Source organism: Rhipicephalus microplus, chromosome 4 (genome assembly GCF_043290135.1).
Source record: "Rhipicephalus microplus isolate Deutch F79 chromosome 4, USDA_Rmic, whole genome shotgun sequence".
Taxonomy (NCBI): domain Eukaryota; kingdom Metazoa; phylum Arthropoda; class Arachnida; order Ixodida; family Ixodidae; genus Rhipicephalus; species Rhipicephalus microplus.
Window position 1 is genome coordinate 189,722,961 of NC_134703.1, and position 19,953 is coordinate 189,742,913.

The window sequence follows — 19,953 nt, forward strand, 5'->3', positions numbered from 1 at the left end:
CGGCAGTAGGCGTTGCAAAAGAACCGGAACAGCGTGAAAGACATGTAATAATGTGCCACAGCCAAAATAAAGCGGTTTTACCGAAACGCAAGAACTGTATAATCCCGCTTTCACTCTTCTCCCGTCTGCCGAAATAGCTCAGTTGGGATAGCGTTAGACTGAAGATCTAAAGGTCCCTGGTTCGATCCAGGGTTTCGGCGTCCAAAGCACATCTTTGTTAAATCTGTCGGTATGCAAGTATTTTGCAATAGATCTAACGAGTGAAACGATTACGCAGGTGAACACACATGCTTGTTAAAAAAATGCTGATTCAGAATGCATCGCGGCAGTAGGCGTTGCAAAAGAACCGGAACAGCGTGAAAGACATGTAATAATGTGCAAGGGCTAAAATAAAGCTGTTTTACCGAAACGCAAGAACTGTTGAATCCCGCTTTCACTCTTCTCCCGTCTGCCGAAATAGCTCAGTTGGGAGAGCGTTAGACTGAAGATCTAAAGGTCCCTGGTTCGATCCCGGGTTTCGGCGTCCAAAGCACATTTTTGTTAAATCTGTTGGTATGCAAGTATTTTGCAATAATTCTAACGAGTGAAACGATTACGCACGTGAACACACATGCTTGATAAAAAAATGCTGATTCCGAATGCATCGTGGCAGTAGGCGTTGCAAAAGAACCGGAACAGCGTGAAAGACATGTAATAATGTGCAACAGCTAAAATAAGCGGTTTTATTGAAATGCAAGAACTGTTCAATCCCGCTTTCACTCTTCTCCCGTCTGCCGAAATAGCTTAGTTGGGACAGCGTTTGACTGATGATCTAAAGGTGTCTGGTTCGATCCCGGGTTTCGGCGTCCAACAACATTTTTGTTAAATCGGTCGGTATGCAAGTATTTTGCAATAATTCTAACGAGTGAAACGATTACGCAGGTGAGCACACATGCTTGATAAAAAAATGCTGATTCAGAATGCATCGCGGCAGTAGGCGTTGCAAAAGAACCGGAACAGCGTGAAAGACATGTAATAATGTGCAACAGCCAAAATAAAGCGGTTTTACCGAAACGCAAGAACTGTAGAATCCCGCTTTCACTCTTCTCCCGTCTGCCGAAATAGCTCAGTTGGGATAGCGTTAGACTGAAGATCTAAAGGTCCCTGGTTCGATCCAGGGTTTCGGCGTCCAAAGCACATCTTTGTTAAATCTGTCGGTATGCAAGTATTTTGCAATAGATCTAACGAGTGAAACGATTACGCAGGTGAACACACATGCTTGTTAAAAAAATGCTGATTCAGAATGCATCGCGGCAGTAGGCGTTGCAAAAGAACCGGAACAGCGTGAAAGACATGTAATAATGTGCAACAGCTAAAATAAAGCGGTTTTACCGAAACGCAAGAACTGTTGAATCCCGCTTTCACTCTTCTCCCGTCTGCCGAAATAGCTCAGTTGAGAGAGCGTTAGACTGAAGATCTAAAGGTCCCTGGTTCGATCCCGGGTTTCGGCGTCCAAAGCACATTTTTGTTAAATCTGTCGGTATGCAAGTATTTTGCACTAATTGTAACGAGTGAAACGGTTACGCAGGTGAACACACATGCTTGATAAAAAAATGCTGATTCAGAATGCATCGCGGCAGTAGGCGTTGCAAAAGAACCGGAACAGCGTGAAAGACACGTAATAATGTGCAACAGCTAAAATAAAGCGGTTTTACCGAAACGCAAGAACTCTTGAATCCCGCTTTCACTCTTCTCCCGTCTGCCGAAATAGCTCAGTTGGGAGAGCGTTAGACTGAAGATCTAAAGGTCCCTCGTTCGATCGCGGGTTTCGGCGTCCAAAGCACATTTTTGTTAAATCTGTCGGTATGCAAGTATTTGCAATAATTCTAACGAGTGAAACGGTTACGCAGGTGAACACACATGCTTCATAAAAAAATGCTGATTCAGAATGCATCGCGGCAGTAGGCGTTGGAAAAGAACCGGAACAGCGTGAAAGACATGTAGTAATGTGCAACAGCTAAAATAAAGCGTTTTTACCGAAACGCAAGAACTGTTGAATCCCGCTTTCACTCTTCTCCCGTCTGCCGAAATAGCTCAGTTGAGAGAGCGTTAGACTGAAGATCTAAAGGTCCCTGGTTTGATCCCGGGTTGCGGCGTCCAAAGCACATTTTTGTTAAATCTGTCGGTATGCAAGTATTTTGCAATAATTGTAACGAGTGAAACGATTACGCAGGTGAACACACATTCTTGATAAAAAAATGCTGATTCAGAATGCATCGCGGCAGTAGGCGTTGCAAAAGAACCGGAACAGCGTGAAAGACATGTAATAATGTGCAACAGCAAAAATAAAGCGGTTTTACCGAAACGCAAGAACTGTTGAATCCCGCTTTCACTCTTCTTCCGTCTGCCGAAATAGCTCAGTTGGGAGAGCGTTAGACGGAAGATCCAAAGGTCCTTGGCTCGATCCCGGGTTTATGCGTCCAAAGCACTTTTTTTGTTAAATCTGTCGGTATACAAGTATTTTGCAATAATTCTAACGAGTGAAACGGTTACGCAGGTGAACACACATGCTTGTTAAAAAAATGCTGATTCAGAATGCATCGCGGCAGTAGGCGTTGCAAAAGAACCGGAACAGCGCGAAAGACATGTAATAATGTGCAACAGCTAAAATAAAGCGGTTTTACCAAAACGCAAGAACTGTTGAATCCCGCTTTCACTCTTCTCCCGTCTGCCGAAATAGCTCAGTTGAGAGAGCGTTAGACTGAAGATCTAAAGGTCCCTGGTTCGATCCCGGGTTTCGGCGTCCAAAGCACATTTTTGTTAAATTTGTCGGTATGCAAGTATTTTGCAATAATTCTAACGAGTGAAACGGTTACGCAGGTGAACACACATGCTTGATAAAAAAATGCTGATTCAGACTGCATCGCGGCAGTAGGCGTTGCAAAAGAACCGGAACAGCGTGAAAGACATGTAATAATGTGCAATAGCTAAAATAAAGCGATTTTACCGAAACGCAAGAAGTTTTGAATTCCGCTTTCACTCTTCTCCCGTCTGCCGAAATAGCTCAGTTGGGAGAGCATTAGACTGAAGATCCGAGGGTCCCTGGTTCGATCCCGGGTTTCGGCGTCCAAAGCACTTTTTTGTTAAATCTGTCGGTATGGAAGTATTTTGCAAGAATTCTAACGAGTGAAACGGTTACGCAGGTGAACACACATGCTTGATAAAAAAATGCCGATTCAGATTGCATCGTGGCAGTAGGCGTTGCAAAAGCACCGGAACAGCGTGAAAGATATGTAATAATGTGCAACAGCTAAAGGAAAGCGGTTTTACCGAAACGCAACAACTGGTAAGTCCCTCTTTCACTCTTCTCCCGTCTGCCGAAATAGCTTAGTTGGGAGAGCGTTAGACTGAAGATCTAAAGGTTCCTGGTTCGATCCCGGGTTTCGGCGTCCAAAGCACATTTTTGTTAAATCTGTCGGTATGCAAGTATTTTGCAAGAATTCTAACGAGTGAAACGGTTACGCAGGTGAACACACATGCTTGATAAAAAAATGCCGATTCAGATTGCATCGTGGCAGTAGGCGTTGCAAAAGCACCGGAACAGCGTGAAAGATATGTAATAATGTGCAACAGCTAAAATAAAGCGGTTTTACTGAAACGCAAGAACTGTTGAATCCCGCTTTCACTCTTCTCCCGTCTGCCGAAATAGCTCAGTTGGGAGAGCGTTAGACTGAAAATCTAAAGGTCCCTGGTTCGATCCCGGGTTTCGGCGTCCAAAGCACATTTTTTTTAAATCTGTCGGTATGCAAGTAGTTTGCAATAATTCTAACGAGTGAAACGATTACGCAGGTGAACACACATGCTTGTTAAAAAAATGCTGATTCAGAATGCATCGCGGCAGTAGGCGTTGCAAAAGAACCGGAACAGCGTGAAAGACATGTAATAATGTGCAACAGCTAAAATAAAGCGGTTTTACCGAAACGCAAGAAGTGTTGAATCCTGCTTTCAGTCTTCTCCCGTCTGCCGAAATAGCTCAGTTGGGAGAGCGTTAGACTGAAGTTCCAAAGGTCCTTGGCTCGATCCCGGGTTTATGCGTCCAAAGCACTTTTTTTGTTAAATCTGTCGGTATACAAGTATTTTGCAATAATTCTAACGAGTGAAACGGTTACGCAGGTGAACACACATGCTTGTTAAAAAAATGCTGATTCAGAATGCATCGCGGCAGTAGGCGTTGCAAAAGAACCGGAACAGCGTGAAAGACATGTAATAATGTGCAACAGCTAAAATAAAGCCGTTTTACCGAAACGCAAGAACTGTTGAATCCCGCTTTCACTCTTCTCCCGTCTGCCGAAATAGCTCAGTTGGGAGAGCGTTAGACTGAAGATCCAAAGGTCCTTGGCTCGATCCCGGGTTTCGGCGTCCAAAGCACGTTTTTTGTTAAATCTGTCGGTATACAAGTATTGTGCAATAATTCTAACGAGTGAAACGGTTTCGCAGGTGAACACACATGCTTGATAAAAAAATGCTGATTCAGAATGCATCGCGGCAGTAGGCGTTGCAAAAGAACAGGAACAGCGTGAAAAACATGTAATAATGTGCAACAGCTAAAATAAAGCGGTTTTACCGAAACGCAAGAAGGGTTGAATCCCGCTTTCAGTCTTCTCCTGTCTGCCGAAATAGCTCAGTTGGGAGAGCGTTAGACTGAAGATCCAAAGGTCCTTGGCTCGATCCCGGGTTTCGGCGTCCAAAGCACGTTTTTTGTTAAATCTGTCGGTATACAAGTATTGTGCAATAATTCTAACGAGTGAAACGGTTTCGCAGGTGAACACACATGCTTGATAAAAAAATGCTGATTCAGAATGCATCGCGGCAGTAGGCGTTGCAAAAGAACCGGAACAGCGTGAAAGACATGTAATAATGTTCAACAGCTAAAGGAAAGCGGTTTTACTGAAACGTAACAACTGGTAAGTCCCTCTTTCACTCTTCTCCCGTCTGCCGAAATAGCTTAGTTGGGAGAGCGTTAGACTGAAGATCTAAAGGTCCCTGGTTCGATCCCGGGTTTCGGCGTCCAAAGCACATTTTTGTTAAATCTGTTGGTATGCAAGTATTTTGCAATAATTCTAACGAGTGAAACGATTACGCACGTGAACACACATGCTTGATAAAAAAATGCTGATTCAGAATGCATCGCGGCAGTAGGCGTTGCAAAAGAACCGGAACAGCGTGAAAGACATGTAATAATGTGCAACAGCTAAAATAAAGCGGTTTTACCGAAACGCAAGAAATGTTGAATCCCGCTTTCACTCTTCTCCCGTCTGCCGAAATAGCTCAGTTGGGAGAGCGTTAGACTGAAGATCTAAAGGTCCCTGGTTCGATCCCAGGTTTCGGCGTCCAAAGCGCAATTTTGTTAAATCTGTCGGTATGCAAGTATTTTGCAATAATTCTAACGAGTGAAACGGTTACGCAGGTGAACACACATGCTTGATAAAAAATGCTGATTCAGAATGCATCGCGGCAGTAGGCGTTGCAAAAGAACCGGAACAGCATGAAAGACATGTAATAATGTGCAACAGCTAAAATAAAGCGGTTTTACCGAAACGCAAGAAATGTTGAATCCCGCTTTCACTCTTCTCCCGTCTGCCGAAATAGCTCAGTTGGGATAGCGTTAGACTGAAGATCTAAATGTCCCTGGTTCGATCCCGGGTTTCGGCGTCCAAAGCACATTTTTGTTAAATCGGTCGGTATGCAAGTATTTTGCAATAATTCTAACGAGTGAAACGATTACGCAGGTGAACACACATGCTTGTTAAAAAAATTCTGATTCAGAATGCATCGCGGCAGTAGGCGTTGCAAAAGAACCGGAACAGCGTGAAAGACATGTAATAATGTGCAACAGCTAAAATAAAGCGGTTTTACCGAAACGCAAGAACTGTTGAATCCCGCTTTCACTCTTCTCCCGTCTGCCGAAATAGCTCAGTTGAGAGAACGTTAGACTGAAGATCTAAAGGTCCCTGGTTCGATCCCGGGTTTCGGCGTCCAAAGCACATTTTTGTTAAATCTGTCGGTATGCAAGTATTTTGCAATAATTCTAACGAGTGAAACGGTTACGCAGGTGAACACACAAGCTTGATAAAGAAATGCTGATTCAGAATGCATCACGGCAGTAGGCGATGCAAAAGAACCGGAACAGCGTGAAAGACATGTAATAATGTGCAACAGCTAAAATAAAGCGGTTTTACCGAAACGCAAGAAGGGTTGAATCCCGCTTTCAGTCTTCTCCCGTCTGCCGAAATAGCTCAGTTGGGAGAGCGTTAGACTGAAGATCCAAAGGTCCTTGGCTCGATCCCGGGTTTCGGCGTCCAAAGCACGTTTTTTGTTAAATCTGTCGGTATACAAGTATTGTGCAATAATTCTAACGAGTGAAACGGTTTCGCAGGTGAACACACATGCTTGATAAAAAAATGCTGATTCAGAATGCATCGCGGCAGTAGGCGTTGCAAAAGAACCGGAACAGCGTGAAAGACATGTAATAATGTTCAACAGCTAAAGGAAAGCGGTTTTACTGAAACGTAACAACTGGTAAGTCCCTCTTTCACTCTTCTCCCGTCTGCCGAAATAGCTTAGTTGGGAGAGCGTCAGACTGAAGATCTAAAGGTCCCTGGTTCGATCCCGGGTTTCGGCGTCCAAAGCACATTTTTGTTAAATCTGTTGGTATGCAAGTATTTTGCAATAATTCTAACGAGTGAAACGATTACGCACGTGAACACACATGCTTGATAAAAAATGCTGATTCAGAATGCATCGCGGCAGTAGGCGTTGCAAAAGAACCGGAACAGCGTGAAAGACTTGTAATAATGTGCAACAGCTAAAATAAAGCGGTTTTACCGAAACGCAAGAAATGTTGAATCCCGCTTTCACTCTTCTCCCGTCTGCCGAAATAGCTCAGTTGGGAGAGCGTTAGACTGAAGATCTAAAGGTCCCTGGTTCGATCCCAGGTTTCGGCGTCCAAAGCACAATTTTGTTAAATGTGTCGGTATGCAAGTATTTTGCAATAATTCTAACGAGTGAAACGGTTACGCAGGTGAACACACATGCTTGATAAAAAATGCTGATTCAGAATGCATCGCGGCAGTAGGCGTTGCAAAAGAACCGGAACAGCGTGAAAGACATGTAATAATGTGCAACAGCTAAAATAAAGCGGTTTTACCGAAACGCAAGAAATGTTGAATCCCGCTTTCACTCTTCTCCCGTCTGCCGAAATAGCTCAGTTGGGATAGCGTTAGACTGAAGATCTAAAGGTCCCTGGTTCGATCCCGGGTTTCGGCGTCCAAAGCACATTTTTGTTAAATCTGTCGGTATGCAAGTATTTTGCAATAATTCTAACGAGTGAAACGATTACGCAGGTGAACACACATGCTTGTTAAAAAAATTCTGATTCAGAATGCATCGCGGCAGTAGGCGTTGCAAAAGAACCGGAACAGCGTGAAAGACATGTAATAATGTGCAACAGCTAAAATAAAGCGGTTTTACCGAAACGCAAGAACTGTTGAATCCCGCTTTCACTCTTCTCCCGTCTGCCGAAATAGCTCAGTTGAGAGAACGTTAGACTGAAGATCTAAAGGTCCCTGGTTCGATCCCAAGTTTCGGCGTCCAAAGCACATTTTTGTTAAATCTGTCGGTATGCAAGTATTTTGCAATAATTCTAACGAGTGAAACGGTTACGCAGGTGAACACACATGCTTGATAAAGAAATGCTGATTCAGAATGCATCACGGCAGTAGGCGATGCAAAAGAACCGGAACAGCGTGAAAGACATGTAATAATGTGCAACAGCTAAAATAAAGCGGTTTTACCGAAACGCAAGAACTGGTAAGTCCCTCTTTCACTCTTCTCCCGTCTGCCGAAATAGCTTAGTTGGGAGAGCGTTAGACTGAAGATCTAAAGGTCCCTGGTTCGATCCCGGGTTTCAGCGTCCAAAACACATTTTTGTTAAATCTGTCGGTATGCAAGTATTTTGCAGTAATTCTAACGAGTGAAACGATTGCGCAGGTGAACACACATGCTTGAAAAAAAAATGCTTATTCAGAATGCATCACGGCAGTAGGCGTTGCAAAAGAACCGGAACAGCGTGAAAGACATGTAATAATGTGCAACAGCTAAAATAAAGCCGTTTTACCGAAACGCAAGAACTGTTGAATCCCGCTTTCACTCTTCTCCCGTCTGCCGAAATAGCTCAGTTGGGAGAGCGTTAGACTGAAGATCTAAAGGTCCCTGGTTTGATCCCGGGTTTCGGCGTCCAAAGCACATTTTTGTTAAATCTGTCGGTATGCAAGTATTTTGCAGTAATTCTAACGAGTGAAACGATTACGCAGGTGAACACACATGCTTGATAAAAAAATGCTGATTCAGAATGGATCGCGGCAGTAGGCGTTGCAAAAGAACCGGAACAGCGTAAAGTCTTGTAATAATGTGCAACAGCGAAAATAAAGCGGTTTTACCGAAACGCAAGAACTGTTGAATTCCGCTTTCACTCTTCTCCTGTCTGCCGAAATAGCTCAGTTGGGAGAGCGTTAGACTGAAGATCTAAAGGTCCTTGGCTTGATCGCGGGTTTCGGCGTCGAAAGCACTTTTTTTTTGTTAAATCTGTCGGTATACAAGTATTTTGCAATAATTCTAACGAGTGAAACGGTTACGCAGGTGAACACACATGCTTGATAAAAAAATGCTGATTCAGAATGCATCGTGGCAGTAGGCGTTGCAAAAGAACCGGAACAGCGTGAAAGACATGTAATAATGTGCAACAGCTAAATTAAAGCGGTTTTACCGAAACGCAAGAACTGTTGAATGCCGCTTTCACTCTTCTCCCGTCTTCCGAAATAGCTCAAATGGGAGAGCGTTAGACTGAAGATCCAAAGGTCCTTGGCTCGATCCCTGGTTTCGGCGTCCAAAGCACGTTTTTTGTTAAATCTGTCAGTATACAAGTATTGTGCAATAATTCTAACGAGTGAAACGGTTTCGCAGGTGAACACACATGCTTGATAAAAAAATGCTGATTCAGAATGCATCGCGGCAGTAGGCGATGCAAAAGAACCGGAACAGCCTGAAAGACATGTAATAATGTGCAACAGCTAAAATAAAGCAGTTTTACCGAAACGCAAGAACTGGTAAGTCCCTCTTTCACTCTTCTCCCGTCTGCCGAAATAGCTTAGTTGGGAGAGCGTTAGACTGAAGATCTAAAGGTCCCTGGTTCGATCCCGGGTTTCAGCGTCCAAAACACATTTTTGTTAAATCTGTCGGTATGCAAGTATTTTGCAGTAATTCTAACGAGTGAAACGATTGCGCAGGTGAACACACATGCTTGATAAAAAAATGCTTATTCAGAATGCATCACGGCAGTAGGCGTTGCAAAAGAACCGGAACAGCGTGAAAGACATGTAATAATGTGCAACAGCTAAAATAAAGCCGTTTTACCGAAACGCAAGAACTGTTGAATCCCGCTTTCACTCTTCTCCCGTCTGCCGAAATAGCTCAGTTGGGAGAGCGTTAGACTGAAGATCTAAAGGTCCCTGGTTCGATCCCGGGTTTCGGCGTCCAAAGCACATTTTTGTTAAATCTGTCGGTATGCAAGTATTTTGCAGTAATTCTAACGAGTGAAACGATTACGCAGGTGAACACACATGCTTGATAAAAAAATGCTGATTCAGAATGCATCGCGGCAGTAGGCGTTGCGAAAGAACCGGAACAGCGTAAAGTCTTGTAATAATGTGCAACAGCGAAAATAAAGCGGTTTTACCGAAACGCAAGAACTGTTGAATTCCGCTTTCACTCTTCTCCTGTCTGCCGAAATAGCTCAGTTGGGAGAGCGTTAGACTGAAGATCTAAAGGTCCTTGGCTCGATCGCGGGTTTCGGCGTCGAAAGCACTTTTTTTTTGTTAAATCTGTCGGTATACAAGTATTGTGCAATAATTCTAACGAGTGAAACGGTTTCGCAGGTGAACACACATGCTTGATAAAAAAATGCTGATTCAGAATGCATCGCGGCAGTAGGCGTTGCAAAAGAACCGGAACAGCGTGAAAGACATGTAATAATGTGCAATAGCTAAAATAAAGCGGTTTTACCGAAACGCAAGAAGTGTTGAATCCCGCTTTCACTCTTCTCCCGTCTGCCGAAATAGCTCAGTTGGGAGAGCATTAGACTTAAGATCCGAAGGTCCTTGGCTCGATCCCGGGTTTCGGCGTCCAAAGCACGTTTTTTGTTAAATCTGTCGGTATGCAAGTATTTTGCAGTAATTCTAACGAGTGAAACGATTACGCAGGTGAACACACATGCTTGATAAAAAAATGCTGATTCAGAATGCATCGCGGCAGTAGGCGTTGCAAAAGAACCGGAACAGCGTGAAAGACATGTAATAATGTGCAACAGCTAAAATAAAGCGGTTTTACCGAAACGCAAGAACTGTTGAATCCCGCTTTCACTCTTCTCCCGTCTGCCGAAATAGCTTAGTTGGGACAGCGTTTGACTGATGATCTAAAGGTGTCTGGTTCGATCCCGGGTTTCGGCGTCCAACAACATTTTTGTTAAATCGGTCGGTATGCAAGTATTTTGCAATAATTCTAACGAGTGAAACGATTACGCAGGTGAGCACACATGCTTGATAAAAAAATGCTGATTCAGAATGCATCGCGGCAGTAGGCGTTGCAAAAGAACCGGAACAGCGTGAAAGACATGTAATAATGTGCCACAGCCAAAATAAAGCGGTTTTACCGAAACGCAAGAACTGTATAATCCCGCTTTCACTCTTCTCCCGTCTGCCGAAATAGCTCAGTTGGGATAGCGTTAGACTGAAGATCTAAAGGTCCCTGGTTCGATCCAGGGTTTCGGCGTCCAAAGCACATCTTTGTTAAATCTGTCGGTATGCAAGTATTTTGCAATAGATCTAACGAGTGAAACGATTACGCAGGTGAACACACATGCTTGTTAAAAAAATGCTGATTCAGAATGCATCGCGGCAGTAGGCGTTGCAAAAGAACCGGAACAGCGTGAAAGACATGTAATAATGTGCAAGGGCTAAAATAAAGCTGTTTTACCGAAACGCAAGAACTGTTGAATCCCGCTTTCACTCTTCTCCCGTCTGCCGAAATAGCTCAGTTGGGAGAGCGTTAGACTGAAGATCTAAAGGTCCCTGGTTCGATCCCGGGTTTCGGCGTCCAAAGCACATTTTTGTTAAATCTGTTGGTATGCAAGTATTTTGCAATAATTCTAACGAGTGAAACGATTACGCACGTGAACACACATGCTTGATAAAAAAATGCTGATTCCGAATGCATCGTGGCAGTAGGCGTTGCAAAAGAACCGGAACAGCGTGAAAGACATGTAATAATGTGCAACAGCTAAAATAAGCGGTTTTATTGAAATGCAAGAACTGTTCAATCCCGCTTTCACTCTTCTCCCGTCTGCCGAAATAGCTTAGTTGGGACAGCGTTTGACTGATGATCTAAAGGTGTCTGGTTCGATCCCGGGTTTCGGCGTCCAACAACATTTTTGTTAAATCGGTCGGTATGCAAGTATTTTGCAATAATTCTAACGAGTGAAACGATTACGCAGGTGAGCACACATGCTTGATAAAAAAATGCTGATTCAGAATGCATCGCGGCAGTAGGCGTTGCAAAAGAACCGGAACAGCGTGAAAGACATGTAATAATGTGCAACAGCCAAAATAAAGCGGTTTTACCGAAACGCAAGAACTGTAGAATCCCGCTTTCACTCTTCTCCCGTCTGCCGAAATAGCTCAGTTGGGATAGCGTTAGACTGAAGATCTAAAGGTCCCTGGTTCGATCCAGGGTTTCGGCGTCCAAAGCACATCTTTGTTAAATCTGTCGGTATGCAAGTATTTTGCAATAGATCTAACGAGTGAAACGATTACGCAGGTGAACACACATGCTTGTTAAAAAAATGCTGATTCAGAATGCATCGCGGCAGTAGGCGTTGCAAAAGAACCGGAACAGCGTGAAAGACATGTAATAATGTGCAACAGCTAAAATAAAGCGGTTTTACCGAAACGCAAGAACTGTTGAATCCCGCTTTCACTCTTCTCCCGTCTGCCGAAATAGCTCAGTTGAGAGAGCGTTAGACTGAAGATCTAAAGGTCCCTGGTTCGATCCCGGGTTTCGGCGTCCAAAGCACATTTTTGTTAAATCTGTCGGTATGCAAGTATTTTGCAATAATTGTAACGAGTGAAACGGTTACGCAGGTGAACACACATGCTTGATAAAAAAATGCTGATTCAGAATGCATCGCGGCAGTAGGCGTTGCAAAAGAACCGGAACAGCGTGAAAGACACGTAATAATGTGCAACAGCTAAAATAAAGCGGTTTTACCGAAACGCAAGAACACTTGAATCCCGCTTTCACTCTTCTCCCGTCTGCCGAAATAGCTCAGTTGGGAGAGCGTTAGACTGAAGATCTAAAGGTCCCTCGTTCGATCGCGGGTTTCGGCGTCCAAAGCACATTTTTGTTAAATCTGTCGGTATGCAAGTATTTGCAATAATTCTAACGAGTGAAACGGTTACGCAGGTGAACACACATGCTTCATAAAAAAATGCTGATTCAGAATGCATCGCGGCAGTAGGCGTTGGAAAAGAACCGGAACAGCGTGAAAGACATGTAGTAATGTGCAACAGCTAAAATAAAGCGTTTTTACCGAAACGCAAGAACTGTTGAATCCCGCTTTCACTCTTCTCCCGTCTGCCGAAATAGCTCAGTTGAGAGAGCGTTAGACTGAAGATCTAAAGGTCCCTGGTTTGATCCCGGGTTGCGGCGTCCAAAGCACATTTTTGTTAAATCTGTCGGTATGCAAGTATTTTGCAATAATTGTAACGAGTGAAACGATTACGCAGGTGAACACACATTCTTGATAAAAAAATGCTGATTCAGAATGCATCGCGGCAGTAGGCGTTGCAAAAGAACCGGAACAGCGTGAAAGACATGTAATAATGTGCAACAGCAAAAATAAAGCGGTTTTACCGAAACGCAAGAACTGTTGAATCCCGCTTTCACTCTTCTTCCGTCTGCCGAAATAGCTCAGTTGGGAGAGCGTTAGACGGAAGATCCAAAGGTCCTTGGCTCGATCCCGGGTTTATGCGTCCAAAGCACTTTTTTTGTTAAATCTGTCGGTATACAAGTATTTTGCAATAATTCTAACGAGTGAAACGGTTACGCAGGTGAACACACATGCTTGTTAAAAAAATGCTGATTCAGAATGCATCGCGGCAGTAGGCGTTGCAAAAGAACCGGAACAGCGCGAAAGACATGTAATAATGTGCAACAGCTAAAATAAAGCGGTTTTACCAAAACGCAAGAACTGTTGAATCCCGCTTTCACTCTTCTCCCGTCTGCCGAAATAGCTCAGTTGAGAGAGCGTTAGACTGAAGATCTAAAGGTCCCTGGTTCGATCCCGGGTTTCGGCGTCCAAAGCACATTTTTGTTAAATTTGTCGGTATGCAAGTATTTTGCAATAATTCTAACGAGTGAAACGGTTACGCAGGTGAACACACATGCTTGATAAAAAAATGCTGATTCAGACTGCATCGCGGCAGTAGGCGTTGCAAAAGAACCGGAACAGCGTGAAAGACATGTAATAATGTGCAATAGCTAAAATAAAGCGATTTTACCGAAACGCAAGAAGTGTTGAATTCCGCTTTCACTCTTCTCCCGTCTGCCGAAATAGCTCAGTTGGGAGAGCATTAGACTGAAGATCCGAGGGTCCCTGGTTCGATCCCGGGTTTCGGCGTCCAAAGCACTTTTTTGTTAAATCTGTCGGTATGGAAGTATTTTGCAAGAATTCTAACGAGTGAAACGGTTACGCAGGTGAACACACATGCTTGATAAAAAAATGCCGATTCAGATTGCATCGTGGCAGTAGGCGTTGCAAAAGCACCGGAACAGCGTGAAAGATATGTAATAATGTGCAACAGCTAAAGGAAAGCGGTTTTACCGAAACGCAACAACTGGTAAGTCCCTCTTTCACTCTTCTCCCGTCTGCCGAAATAGCTTAGTTGGGAGAGCGTTAGACTGAAGATCTAAAGGTTCCTGGTTCGATCCCGGGTTTCGGCGTCCAAAGCACATTTTTGTTAAATCTGTCGGTATGCAAGTATTTTGCAAGAATTCTAACGAGTGAAACGGTTACGCAGGTGAACACACATGCTTGATAAAAAAATGCCGATTCAGATTGCATCGTGGCAGTAGGCGTTGCAAAAGCACCGGAACAGCGTGAAAGATATGTAATAATGTGCAACAGCTAAAATAAAGCGGTTTTACTGAAACGCAAGAACTGTTGAATCCCGCTTTCACTCTTCTCCCGTCTGCCGAAATAGCTCAGTTGGGAGAGCGTTAGACTGAAAATCTAAAGGTCCCTGGTTCGATCCCGGGTTTCGGCGTCCAAAGCACATTTTTTTTAAATCTGTCGGTATGCAAGTAGTTTGCAATAATTCTAACGAGTGAAACGATTACGCAGGTGAACACACATGCTTGTTAAAAAAATGCTGATTCAGAATGCATCGCGGCAGTAGGCGTTGCAAAAGAACCGGAACAGCGTGAAAGACATGTAATAATGTGCAACAGCTAAAATAAAGCGGTTTTACCGAAACGCAAGAAGTGTTGAATCCTGCTTTCAGTCTTCTCCCGTCTGCCGAAATAGCTCAGTTGGGAGAGCGTTAGACTGAAGTTCCAAAGGTCCTTGGCTCGATCCCGGGTTTATGCGTCCAAAGCACTTTTTTTGTTAAATCTGTCGGTATACAAGTATTTTGCAATAATTCTAACGAGTGAAACGGTTACGCAGGTGAACACACATGCTTGTTAAAAAAATGCTGATTCAGAATGCATCGCGGCAGTAGGCGTTGCAAAAGAACCGGAACAGCGTGAAAGACATGTAATAATGTGCAACAGCTAAAATAAAGCGGTTTTACCGAAACGCAAGAACTGTTGAATCCCGCTTTCACTCTTCTCCCGTCTGCCGAAATAGCTCAGTTGAGAGAGCGTTAGACTGAAGATCTAAAGGTCCCTGGTTCGATCCCGGGTTTCGGCGTCCAAAGCACTTTTTTTGTTAAATCTGTCGGTATGCAAGTATTTTGCAATATTTCTAAGGAGTGAAACGGTTACGCAGGTGAACACACATGCTTGATAAAAAAATGCTGATTCAGAATGCATCGTGGCAGTAGGCGTTGCAAAAGTACCGGAACAGCGTGAAAGACATGTAATAATGTGCAACAGCTAAAATAAAGTGGTGTTACCGAAACGCAAGAACTGTTGAATCCCGCTTTCAGTCTTCTCCCGTCTGCCGAAATAGCTCAGTTGGGAGAGCGTTAGACTGAAGATCCAAAGGTCCTTGGCTCGATCCCGGGTTTCGGCGTCCAAAGCACGTTTTTTGTTAAATCTGTCGGTATACAAGTATTGTGCAATAATTCTAACGAGTGAAACGGTTTCACAGGTGAACACACATGCTTGATAAAAAAATGCTGATTCAGACTGCATCGCGGCAGTAGGCGTTGCAAAAGAACCGGAACAGCGTGAAAGACATGTAATAATGTGCAATAGCTAAAATAAAGCGATTTTACCGAAACGCAAGAAGTGTTGAATTCCGCTTTCACTCTTCTCCCGTCTGCCGAAATAGCTCAGTTGGGAGAGCATTAGACTGAAGATCCGAGGGTCCCTGGTTCGATCCCGGGTTTCGGCGTCCAAAGCACTTTTTTGTTAAATCTGTCGGTATGCAATTATTTTGCAATAATTCTAACGAGTGAAACGGTTACGCAGGTGAACACACATGCTTGATAAAAAAATGCCGATTCAGATTGCATCGTGGCAGTAGGCGTTGCAAAAGCACCGGAACAGCGTGAAAGATATGTAATAATGTGCAACAGCTAAAGGAAAGCGGTTTTACCGAAACGCAACAACTGGTAAGTCCCTCTTTCACTCTTCTCCCGTCTGCCGAAATAGCTTAGTTGGGAGAGCGTTAGACTGAAGATCTAAAGGTTCCTGGTTCGATCCCGGGTTTCGGCGTTCAAAGCACATTTTTGTTAAATCTGTCGGTATGCAAGTATTTTGCAATAATTCTAACGAGTGAAACGATTACGCAGGTGAACACACATGCTTGTTAAAAAAATGCTGATTCAGAATGCATCGCGGCAGTAGGCGTTGCAAAAGAACCGGAACAGCGTGAAAGACATGTAATAATGTGCAACAGCTAAAATAAAGCGGTTTTACTGAAACGCAAGAACTGTTGAATCCCGCTTTCACTCTTCTCCCGTCTGCCGAAATAGCTCAGTTGGGAGAGCGTTAGACTGAAAATCTAAAGGTCCCTGGTTCGATCCCGGGTTTCGGCGTCCAAAGCACATTTTTTTTAAATCTGTCGGTATGCAAGTATTTTGCAATAATTCTAACGAGTGAAACGATTACGCAGGTGAACACACATGCTTGTTAAAAAAATGCTGATTCAGAATGCATCGCGGCAGTAGGCGTTGCAAAAGAACCGGAACAGCGTGAAAGACATGTAATAATGTGCAACTGCTAAAATAAAGCGGTTTTACCGAAACGCAAGAACTGTTGAATCCCGCTTTCACTCTTCTCCCGTCTGCCGAAATAGCTCAGTTGGGAGAGCGTTAGAGTGAAGATCCCAAGGTCCTTGGCTCGATCGCGGGTTTCGGCGTCCAAAGCACTTTTTTTTTGTTAAATCTGTCGGTATACAAGTATTTTGCAATAATTCTAACGAGTGAAACGGTTACGCAGGTGAACACACATGCTTGATAAAAAAATGCTGATTCAGAATGCATCGCGGCAGTAGGCGTTGCAAAAGAACCGGAACAGCGTGAAAGACATGTAATAATGTGCAACTGCTAAAATAAAGCGGTTTTACTTAAACGCAAGAACTGTTGAATCCCGCTTTCACTCTTCTCCCGTCTGCCGAAATAGCTCAGTTGGGAGAGCGTTAGACTGAAGATCCCAGGGTCCTTGGCTCGATCGGGGGTTTCGGCGTCCAAAGCACTTTTTTTTGTTAAATCTGTCGGTATACAAGGATTTTGCAATAATTCTAACGAGTGAAACGGTTACGCAGGTGAACACACAAGCTTGATAAAAAAATGCTGATTCAGAATGCATCGCGGCAGTAGGCGTTGCAAAAGAACCGGAACAGCGTGAAAGACATGTAATAATGTGCAACTGCTAAAATAAAGCGGTTTTACCGAAACGCAAGAACTGTTGAATCCCGCTTTCACTCTTCTCCCGTCTGCCGAAATAGCTCAGTTGGGAGAGCGTTAGACTGAAGATCCCAAGGTCCTTGGCTCGATCGCGGGTTTCGGCGTCCAAAGCACTTTTTTTGTTAATTCTGTCGGTATACAAGTATTTTGCAATAATTCTAACGAGTGAAACGGTTACGCAGGTGAACACACATGCTTGATAAAAAAATGCTTATTCAGAATGCATCGTGGCAGTAGGCGTTGCAAAAGAACCGGAACAGCGTGAAATACATGTAATAATGTGACACAGCTAAAATAAAGCGGTTTTACCGAAACGCAAGAACTGTTGAATGCCGCTTTCACTCTTCTCCCGTCTTCCAAAATAGCTCAGTTGGGAGAGCGTTAGACTAAAGATCTAAAGGTCCCTGGTTCGATCCTGGGTTTCGGCGTCCAAAGCACTTTTTTTGTTAAATCTGTCGGTATGCAAGTATTTTGCAATAATTCTAACAAGTGAAACGGTTACGCAGGTGAACACACATGCTTGATAAAAAAATGCTGATTCAGAATGCATCGTGGCAGTAGGCGTTGCAAAAGTACCGGAACAGCGTGAAAGACATGTAATAATGTGCAACAGCTAAAATAAAGCGGTTTTACCAAAACGCAAGAAGTGTTGAATCCCGCTTTCAGTCTTCTCCCGTCTGCCGAAATAGCTCAGTTGGGAGAGCGTTAGACTGAAGATCCAAAGGTCCTTGGCTCGATCCCGGGTTTCGGCGTCCAAAGCACGTTTTTTGGTAAATCTTTCGGTATACAAGTATTGTGCAATAATTCTAACGAGTGAAACGGTTTCGCAGGTGAACACACATGCTTGATAAAAAAATGCTGATTCAGAATGCATCGCGGCAGTAGGCGTTGCAAAAGAACCGGAACAGCGTGAAAGACATGTAATAATGTGAAATAGCTAAAATAAAGCGGTTTTACCGAAACGCAAGAAGTGTTGAATCCCGCTTTCACTCTTCACCCGTCTGCCGAAATAGCTCAGTTGGGAGAGCATTAGACTTAAGATCCGAAGGTCCCAGGTTAGATCCCGGGTTTCGTCGTCCAAAGCACTTTTTTCGTTAAATCTGTCGGTATGCAAGTATTTTGCAATAATTCTAACGAGTGAAACGGTTACGCAGGTGAACACACATGCTTGATAAAAAAATGCTGATTCAGAATGCATCGTGGCAGTAGGCGTTGCAAAAGCACCGGAACAGCGTGAAAGACATGTAATAATGTTCAACAGCTAAAGGAAAGCGGTTTTACCGAAACGCAAGAACTGTTGAATCCCGCTTTCACTCTTCTCCCGTCTGCCGAAATAGCTCAGTTGGGAGAGCGTTAGACTGAAGATCTAAAGGTCCCTGGTTCGATCCCGGGTTTCGGCGTCCAAAGCACATTTTTGTTAAATCTGTTGGTATGCAAGTATTTTGCAATAATTCTAACGAGATAAACGATTACGCACGTGAACACACATGCTTGATAAAAAAATGCTGATTCAGAATGCATCGCGGCAGTAGGCGTTGCAAAAGAACAGGAACAGCGTGAAAAACATGTAATAATGTGCAACAGCTAAAATAAAGCGGTTTTACCGAAACGCATGAAGGGTTGAATCCCGCTTTCAGTCTTCTCCCGTCTGCCGAAATAGCTCAGTTGGGAGAGCGTTAGACTGAAGATCCAAAGGTCCTTGGCTCGATCCCGGGTTTCGGCGTCCAAAGCACGTTTTTTGTTAAATCTGTCGGTATACAAGTATTGTGCAATAATTCTAACGAGTGAAACAGTTTCGCAGGTGAACACACATGCTTGATAAAAAAATGCTGATTCAGAATGCATCGCGGCAGTAGGCGTTGCAAAAGAACCGGAACAGCGTGAAAGACATGTAATAATGTTCAACAGCTAAAGGAAAGCGGTTTTCCTGAAACGTAACAACTGGTAAGTCCCTCTTTCACTCTTCTCCCGTCTGCCGAAACAGCTTAGTTGGGAGAGCGTTAGACTGAAGATCTAAAGGTCCCTGGTTCGATCCCGGGTTTCAGCGTCCAAAACACATTTTTGTTAAATCTGTCGCTATGCAAGTATTTTGCAATAATTCTAACGAGTGAAACGATTGCGCCGGTGAACACACATGCTTGATAAAAAAATGCTTATTCAGAATGCATCGCGGCAGTAGGCGTTGCAAAAGAACCGGAACAGCGTGAAAGACATGTAATAATGTGCAACAGCTAAAATAAAGCCGTTTTACCGAAACGCAAAAACTGTTGAATCCCGCTTTCACTTTTCTCCCGTCTGCCGAAATAGCTCTGTTGGGAGAGCGTTAGACTGAAGATCTAAAGGTCCCTGGTTCGATCCCGGGTTTCGGCGTCCAAAGCACATTTTTGTTAAATCTGTTGGTATGCAAGTATTTTGCAATAATTCTAACGAGTGAAACGGTTACGCAGGTGAACACACATGCTTGATAAAAAAATGCTGATTCAGAATGCATCGCGGCAGTAGGCGTTGCAAAAGAACCGGAACAGCGTGAAAGACATGTAATAATGTGCAACAGCTAAAATAAAGCCGTTTTACCGAAACGCAAAAACTGTTGAATCCCGCTTTCACTTTTCTCCCGTCTGCCGAAATAGCTCTGTTGGGAGAGCGTTAGACTGAAGATCTAAAGGTCCCTGGTTCGATCCCGGGTTTCGGCGTCCAAAACACATTTTTGTTAAATCTGTCGCTATGC

The 19,953-nt window shown here is 43.8% G+C and overlaps 53 non-coding genes across 53 annotated transcripts; all 53 read left to right on the plus strand.

The window, feature by feature from the left end:
• Positions 1-127: 127 nt before the first annotated feature.
• TRNAF-GAA (transfer RNA phenylalanine (anticodon GAA)) lies at positions 128-200 on the plus strand. The gene has a single exon. It is a non-coding gene; the product is annotated as a tRNA-Phe (tRNA).
• Positions 201-450: 250 nt separating this feature from the next.
• Positions 451-523, plus strand: TRNAF-GAA (transfer RNA phenylalanine (anticodon GAA)). Its single transcript has one exon. It is a non-coding gene; the product is annotated as a tRNA-Phe (tRNA).
• A 249-nt stretch (positions 524-772) lies between these two features.
• Positions 773-845, plus strand: TRNAI-GAU (transfer RNA isoleucine (anticodon GAU)). Its single transcript has one exon. It is a non-coding gene; the product is annotated as a tRNA-Ile (tRNA).
• Positions 846-1,094: 249 nt separating this feature from the next.
• TRNAF-GAA (transfer RNA phenylalanine (anticodon GAA)) lies at positions 1,095-1,167 on the plus strand. Its single transcript has one exon. It is a non-coding gene; the product is annotated as a tRNA-Phe (tRNA).
• Positions 1,168-1,417: 250 nt separating this feature from the next.
• TRNAF-GAA (transfer RNA phenylalanine (anticodon GAA)) lies at positions 1,418-1,490 on the plus strand. Its single transcript has one exon. It is a non-coding gene; the product is annotated as a tRNA-Phe (tRNA).
• Positions 1,491-1,740: 250 nt separating this feature from the next.
• Positions 1,741-1,813, plus strand: TRNAF-GAA (transfer RNA phenylalanine (anticodon GAA)). Its single transcript has one exon. It is a non-coding gene; the product is annotated as a tRNA-Phe (tRNA).
• A 249-nt stretch (positions 1,814-2,062) lies between these two features.
• On the plus strand, positions 2,063-2,135 carry TRNAF-GAA (transfer RNA phenylalanine (anticodon GAA)). The gene has a single exon. It is a non-coding gene; the product is annotated as a tRNA-Phe (tRNA).
• Positions 2,136-2,709: 574 nt separating this feature from the next.
• On the plus strand, positions 2,710-2,782 carry TRNAF-GAA (transfer RNA phenylalanine (anticodon GAA)). The gene has a single exon. It is a non-coding gene; the product is annotated as a tRNA-Phe (tRNA).
• Positions 2,783-3,032: 250 nt separating this feature from the next.
• TRNAF-GAA (transfer RNA phenylalanine (anticodon GAA)) lies at positions 3,033-3,105 on the plus strand. Its single transcript has one exon. It is a non-coding gene; the product is annotated as a tRNA-Phe (tRNA).
• A 250-nt stretch (positions 3,106-3,355) lies between these two features.
• On the plus strand, positions 3,356-3,428 carry TRNAF-GAA (transfer RNA phenylalanine (anticodon GAA)). Its single transcript has one exon. It is a non-coding gene; the product is annotated as a tRNA-Phe (tRNA).
• A 250-nt stretch (positions 3,429-3,678) lies between these two features.
• On the plus strand, positions 3,679-3,751 carry TRNAF-GAA (transfer RNA phenylalanine (anticodon GAA)). Its single transcript has one exon. It is a non-coding gene; the product is annotated as a tRNA-Phe (tRNA).
• Positions 3,752-4,325: 574 nt separating this feature from the next.
• Positions 4,326-4,398, plus strand: TRNAF-GAA (transfer RNA phenylalanine (anticodon GAA)). Its single transcript has one exon. It is a non-coding gene; the product is annotated as a tRNA-Phe (tRNA).
• Positions 4,399-4,649: 251 nt separating this feature from the next.
• Positions 4,650-4,722, plus strand: TRNAF-GAA (transfer RNA phenylalanine (anticodon GAA)). The gene has a single exon. It is a non-coding gene; the product is annotated as a tRNA-Phe (tRNA).
• A 251-nt stretch (positions 4,723-4,973) lies between these two features.
• TRNAF-GAA (transfer RNA phenylalanine (anticodon GAA)) lies at positions 4,974-5,046 on the plus strand. Its single transcript has one exon. It is a non-coding gene; the product is annotated as a tRNA-Phe (tRNA).
• A 250-nt stretch (positions 5,047-5,296) lies between these two features.
• On the plus strand, positions 5,297-5,369 carry TRNAF-GAA (transfer RNA phenylalanine (anticodon GAA)). Its single transcript has one exon. It is a non-coding gene; the product is annotated as a tRNA-Phe (tRNA).
• Positions 5,370-5,618: 249 nt separating this feature from the next.
• On the plus strand, positions 5,619-5,691 carry TRNAF-GAA (transfer RNA phenylalanine (anticodon GAA)). The gene has a single exon. It is a non-coding gene; the product is annotated as a tRNA-Phe (tRNA).
• A 250-nt stretch (positions 5,692-5,941) lies between these two features.
• Positions 5,942-6,014, plus strand: TRNAF-GAA (transfer RNA phenylalanine (anticodon GAA)). The gene has a single exon. It is a non-coding gene; the product is annotated as a tRNA-Phe (tRNA).
• Positions 6,015-6,264: 250 nt separating this feature from the next.
• TRNAF-GAA (transfer RNA phenylalanine (anticodon GAA)) lies at positions 6,265-6,337 on the plus strand. The gene has a single exon. It is a non-coding gene; the product is annotated as a tRNA-Phe (tRNA).
• A 251-nt stretch (positions 6,338-6,588) lies between these two features.
• TRNAF-GAA (transfer RNA phenylalanine (anticodon GAA)) lies at positions 6,589-6,661 on the plus strand. The gene has a single exon. It is a non-coding gene; the product is annotated as a tRNA-Phe (tRNA).
• Positions 6,662-6,910: 249 nt separating this feature from the next.
• TRNAF-GAA (transfer RNA phenylalanine (anticodon GAA)) lies at positions 6,911-6,983 on the plus strand. Its single transcript has one exon. It is a non-coding gene; the product is annotated as a tRNA-Phe (tRNA).
• A 249-nt stretch (positions 6,984-7,232) lies between these two features.
• On the plus strand, positions 7,233-7,305 carry TRNAF-GAA (transfer RNA phenylalanine (anticodon GAA)). Its single transcript has one exon. It is a non-coding gene; the product is annotated as a tRNA-Phe (tRNA).
• Positions 7,306-7,555: 250 nt separating this feature from the next.
• TRNAF-GAA (transfer RNA phenylalanine (anticodon GAA)) lies at positions 7,556-7,628 on the plus strand. Its single transcript has one exon. It is a non-coding gene; the product is annotated as a tRNA-Phe (tRNA).
• A 250-nt stretch (positions 7,629-7,878) lies between these two features.
• TRNAF-GAA (transfer RNA phenylalanine (anticodon GAA)) lies at positions 7,879-7,951 on the plus strand. Its single transcript has one exon. It is a non-coding gene; the product is annotated as a tRNA-Phe (tRNA).
• A 250-nt stretch (positions 7,952-8,201) lies between these two features.
• On the plus strand, positions 8,202-8,274 carry TRNAF-GAA (transfer RNA phenylalanine (anticodon GAA)). Its single transcript has one exon. It is a non-coding gene; the product is annotated as a tRNA-Phe (tRNA).
• A 249-nt stretch (positions 8,275-8,523) lies between these two features.
• TRNAF-GAA (transfer RNA phenylalanine (anticodon GAA)) lies at positions 8,524-8,596 on the plus strand. Its single transcript has one exon. It is a non-coding gene; the product is annotated as a tRNA-Phe (tRNA).
• A 577-nt stretch (positions 8,597-9,173) lies between these two features.
• On the plus strand, positions 9,174-9,246 carry TRNAF-GAA (transfer RNA phenylalanine (anticodon GAA)). Its single transcript has one exon. It is a non-coding gene; the product is annotated as a tRNA-Phe (tRNA).
• A 250-nt stretch (positions 9,247-9,496) lies between these two features.
• On the plus strand, positions 9,497-9,569 carry TRNAF-GAA (transfer RNA phenylalanine (anticodon GAA)). Its single transcript has one exon. It is a non-coding gene; the product is annotated as a tRNA-Phe (tRNA).
• A 249-nt stretch (positions 9,570-9,818) lies between these two features.
• On the plus strand, positions 9,819-9,891 carry TRNAF-GAA (transfer RNA phenylalanine (anticodon GAA)). Its single transcript has one exon. It is a non-coding gene; the product is annotated as a tRNA-Phe (tRNA).
• Positions 9,892-10,144: 253 nt separating this feature from the next.
• TRNAL-UAA (transfer RNA leucine (anticodon UAA)) lies at positions 10,145-10,217 on the plus strand. The gene has a single exon. It is a non-coding gene; the product is annotated as a tRNA-Leu (tRNA).
• A 251-nt stretch (positions 10,218-10,468) lies between these two features.
• TRNAI-GAU (transfer RNA isoleucine (anticodon GAU)) lies at positions 10,469-10,541 on the plus strand. The gene has a single exon. It is a non-coding gene; the product is annotated as a tRNA-Ile (tRNA).
• Positions 10,542-10,790: 249 nt separating this feature from the next.
• Positions 10,791-10,863, plus strand: TRNAF-GAA (transfer RNA phenylalanine (anticodon GAA)). The gene has a single exon. It is a non-coding gene; the product is annotated as a tRNA-Phe (tRNA).
• Positions 10,864-11,113: 250 nt separating this feature from the next.
• Positions 11,114-11,186, plus strand: TRNAF-GAA (transfer RNA phenylalanine (anticodon GAA)). The gene has a single exon. It is a non-coding gene; the product is annotated as a tRNA-Phe (tRNA).
• A 249-nt stretch (positions 11,187-11,435) lies between these two features.
• Positions 11,436-11,508, plus strand: TRNAI-GAU (transfer RNA isoleucine (anticodon GAU)). Its single transcript has one exon. It is a non-coding gene; the product is annotated as a tRNA-Ile (tRNA).
• A 249-nt stretch (positions 11,509-11,757) lies between these two features.
• TRNAF-GAA (transfer RNA phenylalanine (anticodon GAA)) lies at positions 11,758-11,830 on the plus strand. The gene has a single exon. It is a non-coding gene; the product is annotated as a tRNA-Phe (tRNA).
• Positions 11,831-12,080: 250 nt separating this feature from the next.
• Positions 12,081-12,153, plus strand: TRNAF-GAA (transfer RNA phenylalanine (anticodon GAA)). Its single transcript has one exon. It is a non-coding gene; the product is annotated as a tRNA-Phe (tRNA).
• A 250-nt stretch (positions 12,154-12,403) lies between these two features.
• On the plus strand, positions 12,404-12,476 carry TRNAF-GAA (transfer RNA phenylalanine (anticodon GAA)). Its single transcript has one exon. It is a non-coding gene; the product is annotated as a tRNA-Phe (tRNA).
• Positions 12,477-12,725: 249 nt separating this feature from the next.
• On the plus strand, positions 12,726-12,798 carry TRNAF-GAA (transfer RNA phenylalanine (anticodon GAA)). Its single transcript has one exon. It is a non-coding gene; the product is annotated as a tRNA-Phe (tRNA).
• Positions 12,799-13,372: 574 nt separating this feature from the next.
• On the plus strand, positions 13,373-13,445 carry TRNAF-GAA (transfer RNA phenylalanine (anticodon GAA)). Its single transcript has one exon. It is a non-coding gene; the product is annotated as a tRNA-Phe (tRNA).
• A 250-nt stretch (positions 13,446-13,695) lies between these two features.
• TRNAF-GAA (transfer RNA phenylalanine (anticodon GAA)) lies at positions 13,696-13,768 on the plus strand. Its single transcript has one exon. It is a non-coding gene; the product is annotated as a tRNA-Phe (tRNA).
• Positions 13,769-14,018: 250 nt separating this feature from the next.
• On the plus strand, positions 14,019-14,091 carry TRNAF-GAA (transfer RNA phenylalanine (anticodon GAA)). Its single transcript has one exon. It is a non-coding gene; the product is annotated as a tRNA-Phe (tRNA).
• A 250-nt stretch (positions 14,092-14,341) lies between these two features.
• Positions 14,342-14,414, plus strand: TRNAF-GAA (transfer RNA phenylalanine (anticodon GAA)). The gene has a single exon. It is a non-coding gene; the product is annotated as a tRNA-Phe (tRNA).
• Positions 14,415-14,988: 574 nt separating this feature from the next.
• TRNAF-GAA (transfer RNA phenylalanine (anticodon GAA)) lies at positions 14,989-15,061 on the plus strand. Its single transcript has one exon. It is a non-coding gene; the product is annotated as a tRNA-Phe (tRNA).
• Positions 15,062-15,312: 251 nt separating this feature from the next.
• TRNAF-GAA (transfer RNA phenylalanine (anticodon GAA)) lies at positions 15,313-15,385 on the plus strand. The gene has a single exon. It is a non-coding gene; the product is annotated as a tRNA-Phe (tRNA).
• A 251-nt stretch (positions 15,386-15,636) lies between these two features.
• TRNAF-GAA (transfer RNA phenylalanine (anticodon GAA)) lies at positions 15,637-15,709 on the plus strand. Its single transcript has one exon. It is a non-coding gene; the product is annotated as a tRNA-Phe (tRNA).
• Positions 15,710-15,959: 250 nt separating this feature from the next.
• TRNAF-GAA (transfer RNA phenylalanine (anticodon GAA)) lies at positions 15,960-16,032 on the plus strand. Its single transcript has one exon. It is a non-coding gene; the product is annotated as a tRNA-Phe (tRNA).
• Positions 16,033-16,282: 250 nt separating this feature from the next.
• On the plus strand, positions 16,283-16,355 carry TRNAF-GAA (transfer RNA phenylalanine (anticodon GAA)). The gene has a single exon. It is a non-coding gene; the product is annotated as a tRNA-Phe (tRNA).
• A 1,225-nt stretch (positions 16,356-17,580) lies between these two features.
• Positions 17,581-17,653, plus strand: TRNAF-AAA (transfer RNA phenylalanine (anticodon AAA)). Its single transcript has one exon. It is a non-coding gene; the product is annotated as a tRNA-Phe (tRNA).
• A 251-nt stretch (positions 17,654-17,904) lies between these two features.
• On the plus strand, positions 17,905-17,977 carry TRNAF-GAA (transfer RNA phenylalanine (anticodon GAA)). The gene has a single exon. It is a non-coding gene; the product is annotated as a tRNA-Phe (tRNA).
• A 575-nt stretch (positions 17,978-18,552) lies between these two features.
• TRNAF-GAA (transfer RNA phenylalanine (anticodon GAA)) lies at positions 18,553-18,625 on the plus strand. Its single transcript has one exon. It is a non-coding gene; the product is annotated as a tRNA-Phe (tRNA).
• Positions 18,626-18,875: 250 nt separating this feature from the next.
• Positions 18,876-18,948, plus strand: TRNAF-GAA (transfer RNA phenylalanine (anticodon GAA)). Its single transcript has one exon. It is a non-coding gene; the product is annotated as a tRNA-Phe (tRNA).
• A 251-nt stretch (positions 18,949-19,199) lies between these two features.
• On the plus strand, positions 19,200-19,272 carry TRNAF-GAA (transfer RNA phenylalanine (anticodon GAA)). The gene has a single exon. It is a non-coding gene; the product is annotated as a tRNA-Phe (tRNA).
• Positions 19,273-19,522: 250 nt separating this feature from the next.
• On the plus strand, positions 19,523-19,595 carry TRNAF-GAA (transfer RNA phenylalanine (anticodon GAA)). Its single transcript has one exon. It is a non-coding gene; the product is annotated as a tRNA-Phe (tRNA).
• A 250-nt stretch (positions 19,596-19,845) lies between these two features.
• On the plus strand, positions 19,846-19,918 carry TRNAF-GAA (transfer RNA phenylalanine (anticodon GAA)). Its single transcript has one exon. It is a non-coding gene; the product is annotated as a tRNA-Phe (tRNA).
• Positions 19,919-19,953: the final 35 nt, after the last annotated feature.